Source organism: Plectrocnemia conspersa, unplaced genomic scaffold (assembly GCF_051122295.1).
Source record: "Plectrocnemia conspersa isolate PC_06_02 unplaced genomic scaffold, ASM5112229v1 ptg000012l, whole genome shotgun sequence".
Lineage (NCBI taxonomy): Eukaryota > Metazoa > Arthropoda > Insecta > Trichoptera > Polycentropodidae > Plectrocnemia > Plectrocnemia conspersa.
In genome coordinates, this window is record NW_028277176.1 from 7,687,499 (window position 1) to 7,710,299 (window position 22,801).

Sequence of the window (22,801 nt, forward strand, 5' to 3'; positions counted from 1 at the left end):
TCGTAACCTAATAGATTCAGCTAAATAACCGCATGAATCACAATCACTGTCACGCGATCGTCGTGAAATATATGATAGTATTCCCAAATATCGATAGATAAAAAATACGTTTAATAGCATTTATATGGTTTGATCAACATTAACTTTCAATCCTCGTACGTACTAAGTATGTATCACATACTTACATTTAAAATGTACCTGGTTTATTTGCAATTCGAGTAATTATATTCAGCCAAATCTAACGAATATGTGCATTAAAACAGAAGCAATGATAATTTTTATGTATTGTAAATGGAAAAACTCACTTTTCGGCCACGGAGTCCGTCGAAGGAACTCAAAATTTGAAGATTTCGTTTCAATTCAGTATTCTTCTAATCCTTACACACATTATGTATATATTTTATTTTCACAGTTATAACGTACTTATTGAATTTACAATCCGAAATTAATATTCAGTCAAATCGAACAACGCACAAGAAAAATTAATGAATATTATCGTCGCTTAGCAAAATTATTGAAAACTGTTGTCACGTTACTGTCGGCCATCTTGTTTTATATTTAAATGCTTAATTTTCATTGGTCGACAGTCAGAGCCTCCAATCAAAAACAAAAGATTTTATTACCAGGTTTTTCAAAAATCATTTGAGCCAACTCAATTTTTATTTTTATTAATTATAATTAATAAAATTTCCTTTGTTTATGTTTATTATTATACACCGTTCATACAGAGCGATACGATTAACAAAATAACTAATTGAATGTAGAGTGTCAAATTTTAAAGCGAGTGCGCCGGAAGCGGAAGCGAAAATTATATATAAGATGTAGTTAATTATAATAGAACAAGTTACTATCCGCAACGATTGTGTAATTATATACCTTTAAAAACTTGGCTATACATCTGATATAACACTAGGTTTTTTTATATTCTCTAAAGTGAAAACCGTTTTCAAGGGGAAACGATTTCAGAAGAATTGAAAGCAATTTCTTCAGACGCCTTTGCCGACTGCTTTTAAAAACTTGAACATGCTGCAATAAGTGTTGAAGTAAATGAAAATTATTTTGAATCATATAAAATACTATTCGCCAACATAAATTCTTATAATATTGAATTATGAAAGTTGATACAATTATTATTTTCAAAGCTTAATTAAACAGTATTAAGAGAAATATTATATTTGACTTAAATCTTTGTTATGAATGTAATTTAATTTATAAAACACCATATAATATAATAAACCACTAAGCTAATTATAATTCAATTTATAACATATGTATATTATTAATAATGAAAATCTTTTGAATAAATATAAAAAATACGTTGTACTTTATTTTTTCAGTCTGGAAATCAAATTGCCACCCTTCGTGTTTTGTCTTATACATATACAACACTCAATGCACGGAAATCGTGTCATTTCATTGTCAAATAAGAGCTACTACTACTGAAGCTTTATTAAAAGTATAAAAAAACAGCAAACAAGAACAACAAGTACAACTTAATTCACATTTTTTATATATCTTGAGTCACGTCTTTGTTTGTTATTAATTTTAATTATTTTCGAGAAAACGAGAGGGCGAAATAATATGAGCAAATACAGAGTAAAAGCAACGACAACAAATGCAAAAAAATAAATACAAACAAGTAACGAAATTGCGTCTGCACGAACCCACGTTCGAACGAGACTTTTCAGCAACTTTCGCCCGTTAACCTTGTCTAAGCAATAACCGCAAACAAAGTTTCGAAAAGAACGTGCACTTGGTCCGCGTTTAAAATGTAAATTCACCCGCTGGATACACAAATACCTTCGGATTTTTTTAGTACAGACTGAGAAAGAGAAAGACCTCGAAGAAAATTGAGATTTTAATTATGATAAAAGCATACAAATAAAGCCGAGAGTTCGAAGCGGCTTTGGACTACTGTACCCGCAAACTATTGTATGTATAAGTTTGCCAAAAGTTTGTTTAACAGAACACAATCAAGCGTTACTTCGTTGACTCATTTTCATATGATAAACACAAATTAATTATTATTTTTTTCAGAATAGAGTAAAAAACAAACAACTTCAAGTCTTACATTAGACAATGTCGTTTTTTTAATATACCAATTGGGTTGAATTTGACGTCACTGTTTTAATAATTGTCCGATTTTTTACATAAATGTTCTACAAAATTACAAGTCATTGTATTGAGCTGTATTTAAATTGTTCTTGTAGTTTCGATTTTAGGGAATGGAGTAATATATTTACAAAGCCATTTTCATCTCGATTTTCGACGTACGTCGCCAGTGCGTGGGCGGAAAGATCAGTTCACGAACCTATCATTTAATCCCTCAAATGTCACAAAGAGACATAACAAACAAAAAGTCAACGCTTTTGCTAACCATCTTGAGGAAGTCTTCAAATCCAATGAAATTCACACGAAGGGAAATAGAAAAGCAAGAAAATAAAATACGCAACATCAACAAAAATAGCTATAGAAAAATAACTAATATTAATCCAAATAAAGCACCCGGATTTGATTTATTAACTGGCAAAATGATGAAGAAGCTTCCAAAAGAGTCAGTGTTTAGATTAAATCATGTGCCCAATACCAAGAAAATAGCAGAAGTAATAACGATTCTCAAGCCAGGAAAACCATTTAACGAAGTAACATCATTGCTACCATATCAAGTAAGTATTCGAAAAACTATTGAAAAGAATTAAAAAAAAGTGTCCTTGGGCCGATTCTCTATTTGTTGTACACGTATGATTTGTCACAAATAGAAGATCTCACAATTGCAATATTCGCATATGATACAGCAATCCTGTCAGTGGGTAAAGAAATAGAGAATACTACTTAAAAAACTTCAACAAGCCGCTGATAGGATCACCATTTGATGCAAAAAATGGAAAATATAGTTGAATAGCAACTTCACCAATAAAAATATAACTAATTTATTGCAAATTTTCATAAACGGCGACACTATTCCATTTGGAAATACAGCTAAATATCTAGCATGGCGGTGGAAAGAACGCATAAAAAATATAAAAAGCTATATTGACTTATGGGAAGAAACTCCAAACTATCAATATATAATAAAATCAAATCCTGAAACCAGTTTGGGTCTACGACATTTTGCTGCTAAACAAGATACGAAGCTCCAACATCACGTCAACATCGAGGCAACAAATTCCTTAATGTCGACAACTTGAAAAGACGGCTGAAGAGCCTTTTTTAAGCCCTTCGACCTGGTCTAAGTATCATTACTATAATATAACTCATTTACTATTAGTGTTTGTGTAATGTAGAACAAGAAACTTTTGAACGCCAATGGGTGAACATAGTGTTTAAAACATAGATCATTAAACATTAGTGAGCAAAATAAATTGTATGTTATAAACAAAACTAGTTTTAGTGTAATAAAAAAATGTCACAAAACGCACTTTTAAAACGGGCTACCCCGTGATACATAAAGACAGTTTAAAGACATCACAAGGTAAATAAGAGCCATAACATTATATCTGGAGAAAGGTTAGTCTACCTCTTCCTCCTCCATTACAGAGCTCTTGTGCATGTACACAATTAGAGGGATTTACTCTTGCAATTTAAACATAAAAAGGGGCATTTAAATCTCATAAGATCAAATTTTTCTAACTTTAAGTCTAACGAAACGAACATGTCATTGACATGAAACAAATATTGTAGTATGAATTGATTTGGAATCAATTTTTTATATCACAAATAATTCTTTTGAATTTAGCTTTCATGTTTATAAAGTTTGGCAAATACTAATCTAATTTTCTATAACATATTTGTGACGTATTTGGAAGCTTGGTAACCTTAATCAAAATTATAATTTAATAAATTAAATATTTATACTGAAACCATGCGCCAACAGTGTGCAATTAGCTAATTTGGCGACTATATTTAATACCTAAATAATATATTGCTACTTTTACTAATGCGCACATTTCATCTCTCGCCGATTCTAACTTTGAAGAGATCAAAGGCAGGTGTATGTGTGTGTTTCTCGGTTGCCTATGGTTGTTCTGGAGCAGCACAAACGCAGAAGGGGAGGAAGATCCGATAGCGTAGTACGTACGAAGCACAAAACTTTCATAAGTGTTCCTTGTACAACTTTATGCATTAACGTTTCGTTGATCTATACTTTACGATGACTAAATATAAATTCAGGGGGAAAGGATTAAATTAAATTGGACGACAAAAAAGTACTCGGAGAAGGCTCTGATTAGTAAATATTAGTAAACACTCGGTCCTATGTAAAACTTTCTCGAAGATGTCTCGTTTTGATCCCGCGGAGAGGCAAAGAGAAAAATAAACACAAAAAGGACGACGAGAAATACGCTTGTGTACGAGGTTCGAGCAAAGCCACTTAGAACATATTGAAAAAGTTCAAACTTTCTAAAGAATTTTTGTTAGAGTAATTTTTTTAAAGTGGTAATTCAATAAATTACATAATAAAAATAACTGTCGGTTACTTTACGCATAATATGATAATTCAAATATTCGCGATGTTATGGTAAGCCAATGTGTGTTTTACATTGATTCGTATTTTTTCTTTCAGAAAGAAAATCCTCTCATACGTACGCTGAGAAAATATGAAAAATAGGTGCTTTTGTTGGTGCGACTTCGAGGGGGCGACGAAGAAGGCTTATCCGATTGAAAGTACGAGAAAATCTTATTACATATGCTTACATTGCGAGATTTAACCTTTACCCTTCGAATGAGGGTTCGCGGAATTATTCGTCGTTCGTGTCGTATCGATTTTCTGAAGAACTAAACACTGTCCGTGGGAAAGTTTTTCGAACGAAATTCATAATTGGCCATAAATACGTATAAAAGAACAATTATCCTTGCGCAAAGTTCGAGGCAAACGTTGAAAATTCGGGACGTAATTTATATTAAAGAGCGCGATCGTGCGTCTGGTACAGATGCGTTGGTATTCAAAAGGGAAAAGTTTTCTGTGAGAAACAATGCTTGGAGTTCTACTCGAAGGGCGTGTTCGAGGGTAAAGGCAATTTTAGAAGAGAAGAGTCCTACAACGCCACGGTGGGTCGCTTCCATCCGTCTGCTATGATGATGGAGCTGGAGCATGAATAACAAGTAATAATAAGAGTCTATTAGTTCCGCGTTCATTTGGTATTCTGAGGTTCTTAGAACTACACTCTGAAGCAAATAATGAGGCTGAGCGCAATTTTTAAGTATGTGCTTAATTAAAAAGGTTGATACCTCCTAAGGATTTTTGCAATTTACTAACAAACTTCTCTTCAAATGCCAATCATTCAATATTCTGCTATTACTTCTTACAAACATGTATGATCTAATCCCTTTATACGTTGGACTATCTTAAGAATTTTATTAAATTATAAAATAAAATAAAAATTGATCGTATTTTCCATAAATTTTATGCTATAATTATTTATATTGACCCACCTTGTAAAAAAACGATTATATTTCCACGCACAAAAATAATTCCGGCACTTGTATACTTTTCACTTTATTACGCCGCTAATTTAAGTATCCGGCAATAATGAAAATTTATAAGGGGAGTGGAAATTATGGCTAGAAATACGAGCATAAACTTTCCTTGGATTGACCCAAAGATGCATATCTAATTCGGCTCGCGGATGTCTACCGGGAAAAGTTGGGTTATTTTCGTCGGAAACAAAACTAAAACAAGAAAAATAATAATATCGCAGTTGTTTGTTACAAATGTGACTATTCCAACGCTGTGCAAAAGTATAATCAAAAACGCATTACTATGTTTTCAAGTTACAACCGAGGAACGCTTTATGAACGATGACGAAATCGGCGAACTCCTACGAGATCTATCGGTGACATTAATTCCATTCGCAAACGGCATCCAATCCGGTACAGGTTTATAATAATAGTGAGATTATAAATAAATATGCGCCGGCGCCAACATTCCATAAGAGCCGACACCATGCCAATTTGCATTCCATTACTGGATTGGACGGGTAGGACCTACATGCTATATTTACATCTCGCCTAAGTGATCCGACCGTTAAATTCAGACACATCTCAATTTGTGGGATGCTGTTATTTATTGGGGGAAAAAATCGAAATGAGTTTTGGAAAATTTATGATCAATCGACAAAATCTATTTAACATGGTATAAATCGTATTTTTTTATATATATTTATATATTGAAAAAAAATATTGCAATATGAAATCTAAAAGGCATGTTAATCAATAGAACACATTGTATTTTTTTCAATCGCATAAATTGCCGTATTATATAATAGAAAGCTTACTCTTCAGATTTATTTGAATATCTTATTATATATTTTGACGTTCATTAGCTTCTGTAGATTACATTGTAAATACTTAATTAATATTAATGGCGGTTTATTATAGTATATTATATTTCATAAAATTGGTTACACATTAAGCTGGGGAAATTATAAACATGGTTTAATTTAGATATTTTATTTATATACATCACAAATTTATCTCATAATAATTATTGCCATAATTTATCATTATATATATATATAATTTTTCAGCAAAAAAATCTTAATTTAAATGACAGGAATTATGTTTGATTTGATACAAGTTTGCTGCTTTTAATTTTTATTAAATCGCACAACTTTAAGAGCAGTTTTAATTTTAAACAAAAGAGAAAGAGTCTGATTTTATGTCTCGTGCAGTACAACCCATTTTTAATTTATTTATTTAAATTAAATCAGTGAGCGTCACACCTTCCACTTTTTATCAAAAACACACGGACGCTGGAATTAACATAACCATACGTTAGAAGTTGACCATCAGTTACTGTGATATTAGATATATATTCTTTTTTTATTTATTTTGTGCAAAATGGGCTAAAATATGTATTTTATAGCCGGATGTGACACAGCATTGTCGCTTCAACAAGGACAAGCAAAACAATAAATATTCTTATTCTCTCGCATTCACAAAAAAAATGTTGATGCACTATTGCAGTACGAATTTTAATGTATTAGTTAACAGCAAACGGTCTTTGTGAGATTTCTCTCACAACAGAACGAAAATATTATGCAAAACTATCAGCAATATTTTGAGAACCATCCAAATTTTTTTCATCTTCATCACATTCGGAGGCGATAGAGCAGCGTGCTTAGTATTAATGAATTTCTTGAACGTTTTTGGACCATTATAAATTTGCTTTTGGCAATTTTTTTAATATTTGTGATGACAGGGAATCATCAAACACGCACTCTTAATGACTGTAATATTTCTGTAAAATTTAGTAATATTATTTGAAAGGTCTTTCTATGATATTTTGCATATAAATCAATCGAGTTTCACAAACCTAATGTAAAGGTTATCGTATGATCATCAAATAAAACTCGCATGTTGCTTTTGTCCTAAAAGTACGCAACTTTGGTGCTACAGCACCAAACTACTAATTAAACATTGTGGTACTGTTAAATTTTACTAAAAAAAATTAAAAACCGAACTGATAGTGTTATGCACCCATCAATAATCTTGAGCTATAATACCATTGAAAAGACATAATTTAAATAATAAGTACTTTTATTATAAAAATTAACTTGTACTACTATTAATAATATTAAAATATATATGTATTAATTAACAAACATGCATATTGTTAAACCTACAATAAAGAGTATTGAAATTTTCAAGTAATTAAGGTAAATGTGTGGAGCAATTATTAACAACTATTGTTTTCAAATACCATAATATAGTATTCTTTAAATAAATTCGTCTATAATAAATTGCCCCAAAGGTGGCCTATTAAGTCATGAAAAACAAAGTAACAGTGAAAATTAGTAGGTATAATTAAATTTTTTGAAGAGAACTAAACATCAAAAGAAAATCCTATTTTTAATAAGTCACGAAAGATTTTACCATACATTGTAAAATCGTTCACCTAAAACAGAAGCAACTTCTCGTCGACCGACCTCGATAATCAGCTTATCTGGTCTCTTTCAAATAGACAACTTTGCTCACTCAGCTGACACTCATCTATCATAACCACGTTTAAGTATTATACGTGGTATTACCATATAAATCGATACACAAATAAAAATAATATTAGCCAACCAATTAAACACAGTGAATTATAAAGTCATTTTTCATTGAATTACACGATGAAAATTAAAAAAAACATGTCATTGGACTAACTATCTTATAGTATCTGTGTTTTGATTGCTAAGCAATACCTGCATGAATAACAAATAAGCAGTAAAATGAAAAACACTATAAGATAGCACTGGTACACCTGAAACCTATTTCATTTGACGCGATAAACAAACTATAATCGTTCAAAATGCCTATTATAAATCGCTTTAAAAGTTAACGTAAACAATTTCACAAAATTCAAGTTGTAAAGTTATTTTTTATCGCGCCCACATCCAATACTGAGAAATTCTTCGTGTCATTCGGTGCCAGGTGAAAAACATTCACGCACAAGTATACATAAATCTAACAAATTTCACAGTTATAAATAATAATTATTCTTGTGCAATAAAACCCTACTTTGGTATACCCACACTAACCAAGCGCGCATCTCATCTAAATTCTTCGTGTGATCACACACACGTGCGGTTATCTAACTGAGAAAGTGGAAGTTTAGCGTATATTTCCACGTCATTCGGCAGATGAACAGACCCACACGTGTACACAATGCCAACTACTACTCCACGTGGAGAGGTTCAGCGAACAAGCACAATACCTGTCCGATCTCGTTTTATAAGGGTCGGGCGAACAATCGATTACAAATTAATACAAATGCGGTAGGCATACATATTAAGTGCAAGTATAAAAACGCAGCTTTAATAAATTGCTTAGTTGTACCTAGTATTTTTGATAAAAAAATACTTTTTTAATAAATAAGAAAATACCACAATACTCAAATTCTCTTCACAAATAACTATTTGGATAAATTCCGACAGGTATATTTCTTTTGGCCAATGGTAAACACTTTTTTTATAAATGGAATTTCGTTGCAAATTACATTTACGCCCAATCGGCTCCAATCGGTTAGAGAAAAACATTATTATTTCAGGAATAAAAATCTCTGCTTAAGAGCATACTTTAACGATGCAGATTTAGACTTTGGCAGCAGCTTTGCAAATTTTTATTTAATATTTTAAACTAATTGCATTATTGCTTTCAGTGATATTGTTTTTTGTGAGTATTTGTTATTTTTAACACGTGAAGTTTCAGGAGCATAAAAAAATAATAATAAAAAGCAGCACTATTTAGTAAATTTTACTCAAAGAGAAATAAGCAGATGAATAATTAATACCATATATACGTAAAAACTTCCCGCTTAAGCCTTACAGCCATACAAAATGTATATTCCAACCACCTATTTATTTATTGTTCTAAGAATATTTTTGCTCTGGTGTGCTGTTATTTTAAAGATGTCGAGAACTAATGAGCAAAATACACATCACATATCTGCAGATTCTCGGAATATTACGAGGGAGCCGACACGTTGGTAATTTCAAAAATACGCTAGCAACACCAAAGTGCAGCGGTAGTGGATGATTTAGTAAATTAGCAACGCGACGGAAGGACGTCTTCCGCCGATCAGCGCCTCACCGGTCGGCCTCGAAGCAACATTATATCCATTTACCGTGTAACAATCTAGTAACTAATAACACATAGACAATTAAGTAAAATAAATAATAAGAAAAACATGATAGTATACACCTCAGATTAATAATAAATTAATTGAAAATTCGCTTATTGATGTTATTAATATATTGCAGAGTGACGAATTCGCGAAGACCTTTAAAATATAAATGGCGGCATCAAAGCTTATTTTAATTCATTTAATGTTTAAGCAGAAAATATGTTAATTGCGAAAGTTTAAAAAGATTGTTATGTAAAAAATATTGCAAATTATATTTATAATTTTCTACATTACATCAACTAAATTTGTCTATAACAGAAAGCTCATAACAATTAAAAAACATGTATGTATTTATTTAATAATTTTTAATTAAAGCCGCTATGACTTAGCTGGTTACCCAAATGCGCCATTGTGAATTTATAATGAACAGCCGTTTACAATATTATTAGAAAAATAATAGCAAATAAGCTACAAAATTAACATTTTTTTTATTTTACCTATTTAATTTTTCATGTAAATATATCGTATTTCTTTATAACACATACCAAAGTTATATGTAATATCAATCGCCTGAAATTACATCATTAATTTCAAAGCAATTTCAAACTCCATTAGACGATTCAATATCATTATACAACGGTTATATCGAAATATGTTGGTTCTAACCGGTGTACGATTAAAGTTAATGGTAAATTGTGTCAACAAACCCCCAGAATGGTAGTAATAGACGGAAAAGCACACCTGGTACCAAAGTAAACACCTAAGACAATTTTCGATTACTCACCTATCATCCTACATTTGACCATCAAGTGTATTTGAATATTAAACTACTACTTAATCCCTTCCTTATAACTTCTGCATTGTCTCGAATGTCTAGTAATATGAGTTTTCTGAAGAAATAAATTTAGCCAAAGTGGTTTTCGTTGCCAATTCCCTTTCTGCATATCATATTTTCTCATAGAATAACGTGGGATGGGGTAGTAAAGATATACAGATTTTTTTTCTTATTTAAATAACATATAATATACGATCAGGCAATCTAAAAATTAAATTATTATTATAAATCAATTGAACCACAAATCTAATACATTTCGTGCCATACCAAAAGCATTATTAAAGCCCTACTGGCTTTTATATATAAAAATAAAAAAAAATCCAATTAAAACTTGATTAAGTTCACATAAGCATAATATGTTTTCTAATAGAAATAAAAATAAAATACACGAATTCCTTTGTGCCACTTTCTCGCTGATAAATGATTTGCGAACGTAGAGGGAGAAAATACGCTTTTCGTAAAACGTAATATAAACAACGTAACGAAAAAATAACGAAATTTGAACACGTCCAAAACGACTAAAGCGAACAAAGGCCTAAATTTAAAAGCTGCTTGTACACAAATCGCAGATTCAAATACAATTTATATTTATTTAAAAGCGCTTTATTGTGTGTGGCACCACAGATGCCTGTCTCTCTCTCTCTGTGCAGCACATTGTGTCACATAGGTATGTCGTGGATACGTGTCAAAAAATCTGCAAACATGGTATTCGTATACGTGTATAGAAGAGCATGATATATGTTGTTTACAAAAACATGGAGACGAAAGAAATAAATCACATTATATATTTTATTTATTTTAAATATCGAAACAATTGATTATATTATGACAATACATTAACAACTTGTAACTTGTCATCTGTCAACATCTTAAAAGATATGTGAAACCCCCATTTAAATCATCATTATGGCCAATATAAACTAATTAAACCACTTAACTTATGTGTTTCGTCCGTGAAATTCATGTTAGCACATCAGATTTCACATATCAAACTACTTAATCTAGCTCGAATGAAATTTAATTATTGAGAGCACCGTACATGAAAACATTTAAAATGAGCGCGACAAGCGGCAGTCGGTGTATCAACAAAACGCCACCCCTAAAACAGAGCCAAACTATTATTTGCTTCCCATCCACGTAACGCTTGTAGGAGTCGGGACTGATTCCGAGGCACGGTTTCCCCTAAGGGTAATAAAGCGCGAATTAATAGTTGTCGAAATAATGAGCGGCTCTCATACGTATTCATGAACGCGTGTGACAATTTGGCAGGTTTGAATTTCCATATACGATGACATTGATCGGCCGTACGTGACGTACAGCCGCGTTTAAATATCACGAGAATGCCATTGCAATCATCGACTAGTGTTGGCTTTGCTGATTTGTATATAGAGAGGCGAGCTTTCGGTGTAATAATTCAGTTGAGTACAGATAGTTTTCCAAATCACAAATGACCATTTACTCGTATATGGTCGAATAAGCGGTGAACCACCTACAATGGTTCAATGTTATTTGAAGTCGGTAGGGTTTTAACACATGCCTTTCCGGTGTGGAGTAACACCAGTAATACTATTTTTTTTCTAAATTATAAGTCATTCACAATATAATACACCTTTTTACACTAATCCAAAAATCCAACGGCGATAAATCGCATGATTTTGTGGCAAAAATAATCGGTTGTCATACACTTATAGCGCTCACCATTGGCTATTAAAGTCAGACCTTCATTTAAAAAAAAAAGACACAATGACGCCACCTGACCACAATGCGCACCAAACAGTCACTTTTTAACCATGTAATGATCTCTCGTGAATCACATGAAGATTTTCTTTACTCCAAATGCGGCAATTTTGCATATTAATTTATCAAGAGAGGTGGAAATGTGCCTCATCAGAGAAGAAGATTTTCTTTGAAAAATTCAGCATCAACTGCTGCTCTAACACACAATCGCTGTACATGGTCTCTGGGCTACAGTTCTTGTGTTATCTGAATTTTATACGGGTCCAGATGTAAAATGCGTCAAAGAGAACCATAATAAAAGCCCAAAAGCTGCGAACGCAGACGAATCGACAATTCTGAGTCATCGCCCACACTTTCACTTACAGTAGCAATATTCTCGGCTGAATGCCACAATGATGCTCAGGCCTTAACCTATCTTTACCGCTTCTAGTATCTTTAATTTTTTTACTATGATATAAATTTTTCGCTCAGTAGGACGATAAAATTGAACTTCACCTTCCCGTAAATTTCGATTCACAATTCGTACAGAATTGTTATTTCTGTAGAACGGTTGAACAATTTTAACGCATTAAACAGTAGCTAAGCGATCCATTTCGTAAACGTGTTATTGCAAACTAAGATTTGAACACGCGTGATTATTAACAGCATTCTGATGTACAGTGCTGCCAACATAGAAAACTCGAATTGCTGTACTTAAATTAATTTTTGGTGTTCTGAACAGTGGCGTAGCTAGGGTATGTGCCGCCCAGAGCGATCCTTAAAATTGCCGCCCCCTATACATTTTTTGCAGGATCATAAAATCAGCATTTTTTAAATTTTATTTTTGTTATTCGTGGATTTATATATGTTTTAGTGCATTCAGGGTTAAGAACCACACTAGACGATCCCATCGCGAATATGCCGCCCCCAAGCAAGTGCCGCCCGGGGCGGCCCGCCTCTTTATAACTACGCCACTGGTTCTGAATTGTTTCTGAAAATTAATACGATCTCGCGTAATATTTTTATAGTATTCTATGGTATGATTATAGCAATATTAAATATTAGAAATCTACTATTAAATTCTTCGCTAATTTTGATTCACTGTCATTAACCTAATGGTTATTTTAATAACTTTTTTATGCTTTTTATCGTGACGCATTAGATTTACCTGTCTGGTCACGATGGTTTTAATTAAAAAAAGTCAGTATTAAAAAAAGTCAGTATTTTTTTAAATAGGAACGGTTTGAGTAAACTATCCTGCAAATTTTTACGCGGTAACAAGTTTATTAATTAGTGAAACATCAAAGATGCTTTTTCAGTATCTAGTATTATTATTCCTGTACTTTTTTCAAGTTGAAATTAGCGGAAATGTGTTCATTTAGTCTGAAAGTTTATGGGTCGATAAATACTTATTATTTTAGATGCAAATATTTTACTAAGCGAAGATAATAAACTAATGTCACAAAAATTAATCTTAATAGACATTGAAAAAATGGGGAAGTTTTCCAGATAGTGGGGAAACACGCAAATGATAAGCACGCATTATATGTTTTAGATAAGTTGGGAAAGCCGTTAAAAGACGAACACATTATCTCAGACGTTTCTTAAGAGCTTTCTAAAACCATTGAGTCTCGTTATTAAATTTTTATTAAATTGTTAATACCATTTAGGTTATTTTATTTTAACTCAACCAAATATTAGCTTTTATTCTGTCAAATTCAATTTTGCGAATACAGCGATTTCAACTGAATAATTTCGGGTTTCTTTTATCACTGCTAGAACTTTCTACCTAAAGGGGAAAACATACAGAGTGCAATCAAGTCACCCAAGGATAATCTCAACAATTAGTTTTGCGTCTTTTGTCTATCTACGTCTTGCACAAAATAAGTAACAAATTTCAAAGGAAAGGAGCTCAAAGGACTTGTTTATAAGCTCAGTCTCTCGATAGATATCAATGCGTACGAATCAGAGTAATGGAGTGTAATATTTCGGTACATAATTATGAATATTTAATTAAAATAAGTAATTCTTATCCATATACTTATCTACGGTTTCTCAGTGGGATGCTGTAAAGAAATACTAAAATTTTAATATATTAGCAACACAGTGCTAGGATAGAATCAGCGTTTTATGCACTCTTTATCACATATTGTGGTGTGAATAATATTAAATATAATTTTATTAATATATGGGAGGCACCTATTCATTACATATTTAAAAAAATATTATGGTTCAATAAATTCAAGTGATTTACAGCATTAAATTAGACTTAATAACCAAATTATTAGGCTCAAATGTTCATGACACCTTTAGATCCCCATGAGTACTGGCGATTTTATTGAAGCCGTCCGCGGTGAAAGGGTTAGACAGAATTACTGTATAATTTAAAATAGGTTATATGAATTTGCATCCGTTATATGCTGAAAATAAGAGCAATAGATCAGAATAAAGAAACTCGTTCCTTTCTTAAAACATAAAAAAACATTCTTTATTTTACGAATCCATTTTGAGGTTTACCTCTGGCATCCCTTATAGAAAGTTAACGTGACGTATATAGATATCAAGGTTACTAGTGTTATAAACACTTCATTTTCACCCCCTTTCTTAAGGACAATGTCCGATGTGGCGTGGATTGAGCTGTTCTTTGGCCTGCACGAAATATGCGATAAATGTCAGCGAATTAATCAGCTCGTTATCAGGCTAGCCATTAGTACGAGGAAGCTTTTAGGCGATAATAACACGTTAGTGCTGAAACAGAAGGGGGAATCTGTGTAAAAGAACGCCCTCGCGATTTGTTTAATGTCCCGTGTGTGTGGCACCAACACCATTCTGTATTATAAGGCCGTCGCGTAGGATTTTCCCATAGCCGTGACGTCACGGTCCAACGGTATAGAGCGCGACGGTCGGCGGCGGCCAGAACTAAACCGTCCGTTGGCGCGCGACGCGTCAGATTCACGTGCGCGTGTTTATTTACCAAAAATCGGTTAAATATCGCAGTTAACCATTTATCCGTGTCGTCGTGTGTTATTCAGTGTTATTTGGTGTATTTGCAACCATGGTTTATACGTGTTGTGTCCCAAATTGCAACGGAAACTACAAGAACGGCCCCAAAGTCAGCGTCTACAAATTTCCTCGAGATGAAGCGACTAAAAACAAATGGATCCGGGCGATTCATCGAGCACATTTTGCTCCTACTCGACATTCTAGGGTACGTATTGTTTTTACACATATAAGTGCTTGTTTATATTTTGCATGTTGATCGATACACACACCTAACCTACAATATAATGGATCATAACATAACATAGGTATGCGAGCGCCACTTTACCGAAACGGATTTCAGACGAAATAGTGAATATTATGACGAAAGAACCGGACGTCATCTGAGCGTTCCCTTGGACAAAAAAGCATTGAAAGAATCAGCAGTTCCGACGAAGCTACCCAATTGTCCAGATTATCTATCTGCTTCGGCTTCTACTTCGACCAGAGAGAGTGCAGAAGAGAGACGCACGCGTATCGACAATTCCAATATAGAAGCTGCAATTGCCAACAGCTATCGTTCCAAAGCTAAATATGATAGTAATAGAGTATTTTCCAATTTTAATCAATTTATTGTTTGTCTAGATAGCCATAATGTCGACGAGGAGTGGACCATAGTCAAGAAAAACGGCCTGGTAAAATTTATTTTAATAGAAGACGTTCCAGCCCCCGTCATTACGCTCTCTGCCGTATTTAGCCAAGACTTAAAATTAACATTATATAAAAACAAAACCCAACTAACTCGCTTAAATAATAAACAAATCCCATTAGCGTTTCAAAATATTAATGATGTAATTGAAACATTAAATACTTTTAAATCTTCTCACCAAAATGTAAACGAGAGTTCCGTCGATGACAATATTCAATTGATCCTCGATACGTTAGCATCGACTCGTACATTAATAGATGAAGATAAGAGGAAATATATCGATTTTTTAAGTGAGCAAGTAAAACTTTTCAATTGTAAAAAAAATCGTTATAGATATTCACCTGATTTTGTAATATTTTGTAGCATTTTGTTCTCAATATCTCCCCACGCATATAGATACATCAGAAGCTTTGATTATATGATTTTACCTCATCCGACTACAGTTCATAAAATTTGTTTAAAATATAATACCGATCCTCAGATTGAACAAAATGAGGCAAATTTTTTAACTTATATTAAACAAAAGTTTCATTTTTTAAAAGATAGTGATAAAGTTGTTAGTTTAATGATTGACGAAATTTATATTAAGCCATATTTTGATTATAAAGGGGGAAATATTGTAGGTATGGCTTATAACACTGAAGAAGCAGCTAAATCTGCTCATGTATTTATGTTACAAAGTTTGCTTTCTTCGTTTAAAGAAGTTGTGCATATTTTACCTGTAAAAACGATGAAAGCAATGGAATTATTTAACTTCATTAAGAGAATTGTAGTCGGTCTACAGAATATAGGATTTAATGTAGTCTGTGTCGTAAGTGACAATAATTCTATAAATCGTAAAGCGATGTCTTATTTTGCTTCACCTCCTCAAGTCAGTATAGTTTACAAACATCCTTGCAAAGATAATGCACCTTTGTTTTATATTTTAGATTCTGTTCACGTATTGAAATGTATACGAAATAATTGGATTAATCAGAAAGATACCGATCAGTCGATTAAGTTTCCATCTTTTGAAAATGTAAACGATGATACTTTATCTGTAGCTTCCTTTTTAAATGTGAAAAAATTGTATCAAATGGAAAATAATCAACTTGTCAAATATGCTCACACATTAAATTTAAAATCTCTCTCACCTAGTTGCTTTGAAAAACAAAATGTAAAATTAGTATTAAATATATTTAACGACAATGTTATACAGGGACTGTTAGAAATAGGTCAGCAGCATAATTTATCTAACCACCGATCTACTGCTGAATTTATTAGATTAATAAAAACTTGGTGGGAAATAGTAAATGTAAAAACACTGCACAAAGGTGACAGATTTAGAAATCCTCTTCAAAATCCTCTCGTACCTGCCGAAGAAAATTCAAAATTTTTAGAAAAATTTCTAATATGGTTAGATTTTTGGAAAGGATTAAATGTAAAATGTAATAAACTAACCAGAGAAACGCACGATGCAATTTCCCACACGACACACGGGCTTTTACAATTAAGTGAATATTGCAAGGCAGAATTAAATTTCAAGTATTTGCTTCCAGGCAAAATTCAGACAGACAATCTTGAAGCCCGTTTTGGTAAATATAGGACGATGGCAGGTTCTCAATATTTAATTACAATAAGACAAGTGTTTGAAGTTGAATCCAAAATTAGAATCCAAAATTTATTGCCATTAACGTTAACGTCTGAAAAATTTGGAAATATTAATTTAGAAAATAGTATAGAAATTGATAATGAACCTAACGTAGAATCAACTAATTTTATGTCAGAAACAACAGACTTCGATTTAATTTATACTGAAGAGGATTTTAATATGATTCAACCACAGTTACCTATATTTACATATTTAGCAGGCTATTGTGCAAGAGTAGTACTAAAAAGAGTTAAGTGTGATATTTGTAAAAAGTTTTTAGTTTTAGACAAACATTTAAATTTTGCTAATTTAGAAGAAAATTTCAATTTTATTAAAAATGTTGATAGAGGCGGTTTATTGTATCCGCACTCTGATTTAGTAAATGTAATTATGCTAAATTACATTACAATAAACAAATTAATTAGCACTAATCATGAAAATAAGTTTTTAAAATGTAAAGCTCAGAGGGAATTAGTAATATGTTTAACGTTAAATACAGTCGAAGAACATGATTTCTTTCTATCGGAATTTTATTGTCCATCATTGAAGCATACCGATTTTAATATTTTAAGGCTATTAATAAAAACATCTACAAATATATTTTTAAACAATTATATGAAAAAGAAAAATAACATAATATCGATTAATTCTGATGGAAAGAAAAGGAGAAAATTAGAAACACTCACCTCGGGTAGTTAGTTTTAAGATTTTTTTATTTTGTAAATATGTTGGGTTTTGTTTTGTATCATACCAATTAATTTTAATTAGACATATGTCAACTTACTTTAAAAGAGATCAGCTGAGCTGCAAAAAAGATATGTATTCAAATATTAATTTGTATGTATAAATATGGCAATGATTGACTTAATGTATTCACTTTTCCAGATCAAAACAACAATAGATTGAAGTAGCGATTCGAGAGAAAGCTGTTATATGTCAAATAAAATTCAAGTTTTATAAGTGAAATGGAGAAAAGTTATATTTATAAACAAATTATCTTGAACTATAAGAATGAAATTTATGTTAAGACCATGTACTAAAATTTGTTATATGTTTTATGTAATTGAATATGTAAACTCTTATCAAATAAACAGTGAAAAAGTTTTTTCATTAACATACAAATAAACTAGAATTTTCGGACATTCCTTAAATGTACTTTGTTTTAATTATATTTTTTTTATTGACCTATTTTTAAAAAATGTTCTGATAATTTTCAAAACTAGTAATAAAAATCATAAATGAAACCTTGATTTTATTAAATTTAAGAATTATTTTTATTCTAAAAAGGCTATTAAAAATACCGAAATCGTAAAAGCGCGTAGATTCTCTAGTACGTTTGCCGCGCCGAGTATCCCTACACCCAATGACGTCACGCGCGCTGCTGTCCGGCCTTCTATCTAGGTGGTGTTGGTGGCACTCTTACTCACGCACTATACACGCTTTTGTGTGTATGTACGCACATTGAACTAGCTTCATTTATAATGTATATTATTTTAATGTGTTCACATTATTTTAATGTGTTTTATGTCGCATAGTATGTGTGCGTCATTTTGATCGATTGCTGCCCTGTAATGTATTAAATCGGAGCAGACAATTTATCAAAATAATCAAACTAATTATGCTTTTATAAATTAATGTATTTTTAATGGATATGTAAATGTAATGTGAATTTAGCTTAAATTAATTTTTCATTATGTATTTTAGAATACAAAAAGGTATTATACAATGAACTAAAATGTTTTAATTTTGTTCGATTTCATACATTAATACATATAGATTTTTTACAAATTAAATATTAAACATATATGTATATGTAGGTATAAATATAATACATATAATAGCATACTAGTTTTTCACAAGCGTTTTTTACTGTAATATAGTAAAATAGGTAATTATCTGAAATGCTGTCTACATCAAAGTTACGTAAAAAAACAGGTTGTTATAAAATCCATTAAAAAGATGGATCTGCGCGAATTTGTATATTACAAAGTTACGATTATTAACCCGAGTTCGGATAGATTTTTTCAGAATTTTGACACACCAAGCTTAAAAGATTCACCTTCACTGCCCTATGGCCTAGTCAGAATAACGTAGCCAAATGATGGCGGATTGGCAGTTTAAATCTACGTATACAATTCTAAAAGTCTTACTAATCTGCGTCCTAACAAAGTAGTCGCGTGGATAAAGATATTTTAAAAACCATTTAAATATTATAATAATCATTATTAATTTTTATATAAATATAATTTTTAAATAAGCACAAATTGTATTTAATATATTTACATATTTATGGAGCAGAATATACCCCCTTAGTACAAATAAATATATTAAAAAATGATCTTGAAATTTCAAAAAATGAAGTGATTTTATATAATTTTAAAAATCACAGTTAATTATCATTATTAGTGTATCAATCACCCAACTAAAAAAATGTTAGCTCGTATTGGTCAACGGCATAATCGTGTACTGCCTGCACTACACTCTCTGGAAGTTAGCCAAGGTTGGCTAAGGACGGAGAATATAGTGGGTTACTTCGGTCGAGTTCGGTTCTGCCCGCTCTAAAATCTCTCGGAAGTTGTCCGAGATTACCCAGACGGGAGGTAAAGTGGGCGTAATTAAGTCGACTTGGCCAGCTTCGAGCGCTTACAAACATTGTCGGCAAAAGGAACGGAGTCAAAGGGACCGAAATCGGAGCTGCTCTTTTGAGCGCGAGTGGTGAAATACTTCCCCTTTCGCTCTCTCGCGTGTTAAGTGACGAGATTGAGAGATAATCATATGTTGTTTCGCAAACTAAGATAGAACGAGTAACTCGATTCAATTTCAGTATGCGCGTAGGCGTCCTATGGTTAACACGCATGTCGTGCGCTGCATCGTGGTCACGTGGTAAAGTTATAATACCACATGCTTATCGGGGGACTTCAACAGACTCTAACTGACATCTTTGAATATTTTAGGGCACCAAAAGGGATTAATTATATTTTTAATAGTATATTCTTCTAACAGATATCGTTATTATATTTTTTTTTCATATAAAATTAAATAATTGAAAAATAATTAGTGGTACCTAATTTTGTTAAAAAAAATCGTTTCGAATATCTTTGTGTATTTTCATAGATCGGTTTATATAAATGTCACACCATAACTTTAATTTGTATGCCTTATGGCATTTTGCAAAAGCCAACAAAGATTTTGCGTAAATTTAATATTTACGACCGAAAAGTTTTCGCTTATATTGTATTGGTGAGTACACACACAAGCTTTTATAATTATCAGTAGCGTAATTTTAATAATATGACAATTTAAAAATTGCGATTATTTGGCACATTTTTCGATCCGACTGTACGTGACAGAAGCCGCCGTCTGGACGGCATATAAAATTTGCGACACTGTGGTCGCTTACTCGAAGTCGTAGGTCTCGGCCGACTTCAGTTGTAACTTTGGTTCAGACAACTTCTAGAGAGTGTAGTGCGGGCATACTAATTCAGAAGTATTGAATGGGTTTTTAATGTTTCGGAAATATTGTCTAATCATTAAGCTCATATTCAGCCTTCTCTAGTGATTACAAATATTTAATTGCAAGACACATATATGAAATTTCATAATCTATTATAAATTTAATTTATTAAAAATAAAATGACTCATTTCAAACGTTATAAGTATATAAATTAATTCGTTAAAATTTACATTATAAAAAAAAAATACAGGTTGACGAAAAAAAATATATTCAATTGGGAATGTCTTGTCTTGGCTTCATTGTGATAATTTTACCAGTAAGGGTTAAGATATTCCTAAATTTAAGGCACATCTGCTCGTTTTTTAATATATATAGCACTGTTAAAATTTGTTTTGAAATCTATTATTTTTTTCATAATTAATCCAGTGCCTTTATGTTGTGATAAAAATATAGCCCAAAACCTTCCTTAAAAAATATTTAATAACATGGTAAAGTTAGGTATAAATCAAATTAGCCTTTCTCGAAATAGTCGCAGATATACTGACCAAAAATAATGTTCCTTCGGTTTAGGTATCTAGTGTTAGTGGTGCGCACAGCAAAACGTTGAAAACGGTGTGTGTTCTCCGCCATTTGAACGGAAGAAATAAAAATACTTCCTACGGGACACAAAAAACGGAGGAATTCCTCGCACCGCAATCCCGCCAGAGTTATGACAAAACGGGAATTCACCGGATTAAAAAAAAAGAAATAAAATAAAAGAATTCCACGCCACAGCTGAACTTTGCGAGGGCGCACTAATTAACGTGTGATACCACTGCGGCGAAGCGTCCCTTCCTTTCAATTCGGCAAAAGCCTTCGAAATTAATAAGGAACGAAGTCTATGCCAATTAATTCGATCGTAATTTTGGCAGGGGTAGGTATGTAATTTTACACGCACGGTAGCTTCGCGGGTTTAATTGAAAAGCGCAATTAAACATTCGCAATAATAGGGAAACGTTCGCAGGCGGAAAAGCGGTGAAGTAAAAGCACAAATTAATAATGAGCAAAAAAAGTTGTTCTTATATTCTAAATAATAAGTTTTGAAAGCGAACTGAAGCGAATATTATTGTAAAAATATTTTCAAAGCAATATTGATGCACTATACTATAATATTATTAGCTTTGTGGGGTAAAAGTTTCGACGCAAGTTCGTTTAACGTTTCTTTGGCTGCAAAGCATATTAAATATGCACCAATACAATTCAATTTATGATTATGTAGTTCTATTATTATTATGATGTATTAGTATTCTATTCAATTATTAGGAGAGCGCATTTTTCTAGTGTACATAACATGACAATAAGTAAAGTGTAAAATTGTCAATTGATAACTCGATGTCTCGTCTTGTATTGAATGAATTTTTTTCTGTGCTATATCTATAAATAAATGTCACTATTTCTATCTCTGTAAAAACCCTTCAGGTTATATTGATTTTGACAACAAATATAATAGCAAGCAACCTTAAACTTAAATAAATATTTTTTTATTGTATCTTTGAGCAATAAAACAGTACATTTTAACATATAATAAATTGTAAAAGAAAGCTCATGTATTTTTAAATTTGCAAAATATTTATGTAGTTTTGTGTTTTTTTTTTTATTTTAAAAAGCTGTTTTTTAAATAAGACACCTTAAAACTGTGTATAATATCAAACACAATATTTTAATTGAATTTTACACAAAAAATATGTAAGACAAAAAACATATAAATATATCAGAACATTTTATTACATATTATTAACTGAAATTAAATTTGACCTATATAAAGATTGCTCACTTGTATTAGTAGTTAATATAAATCAAATCAGTATAATTATAAATAATATTTATCATGA

At 31.8% G+C, this 22,801-nt stretch overlaps 1 protein-coding gene and 2 long non-coding RNA genes across 8 annotated transcripts in view; 2 read left to right on the forward strand and 1 right to left on the reverse strand.

The window, feature by feature from the left end:
* sfl (N-deacetylase and N-sulfotransferase sfl) overlaps positions 1-22,801 on the reverse strand; it is a 313,934-nt gene that overhangs the window by 112,896 nt on the left and 178,237 nt on the right. The gene's annotated exons all lie outside the window — the stretch shown is intronic.
* Positions 1-22,801, forward strand: part of LOC148228087 (uncharacterized) — a 136,713-nt gene that overhangs the window by 58,248 nt on the left and 55,664 nt on the right. The gene's annotated exons all lie outside the window — the stretch shown is intronic.
* LOC148228089 (uncharacterized) lies at positions 15,074-18,627 on the forward strand. The gene is made up of 2 exons (XR_015811632.1): positions 15,074-15,366; positions 15,467-18,627. It is a non-coding gene; the product is annotated as an uncharacterized LOC148228089 (long non-coding RNA).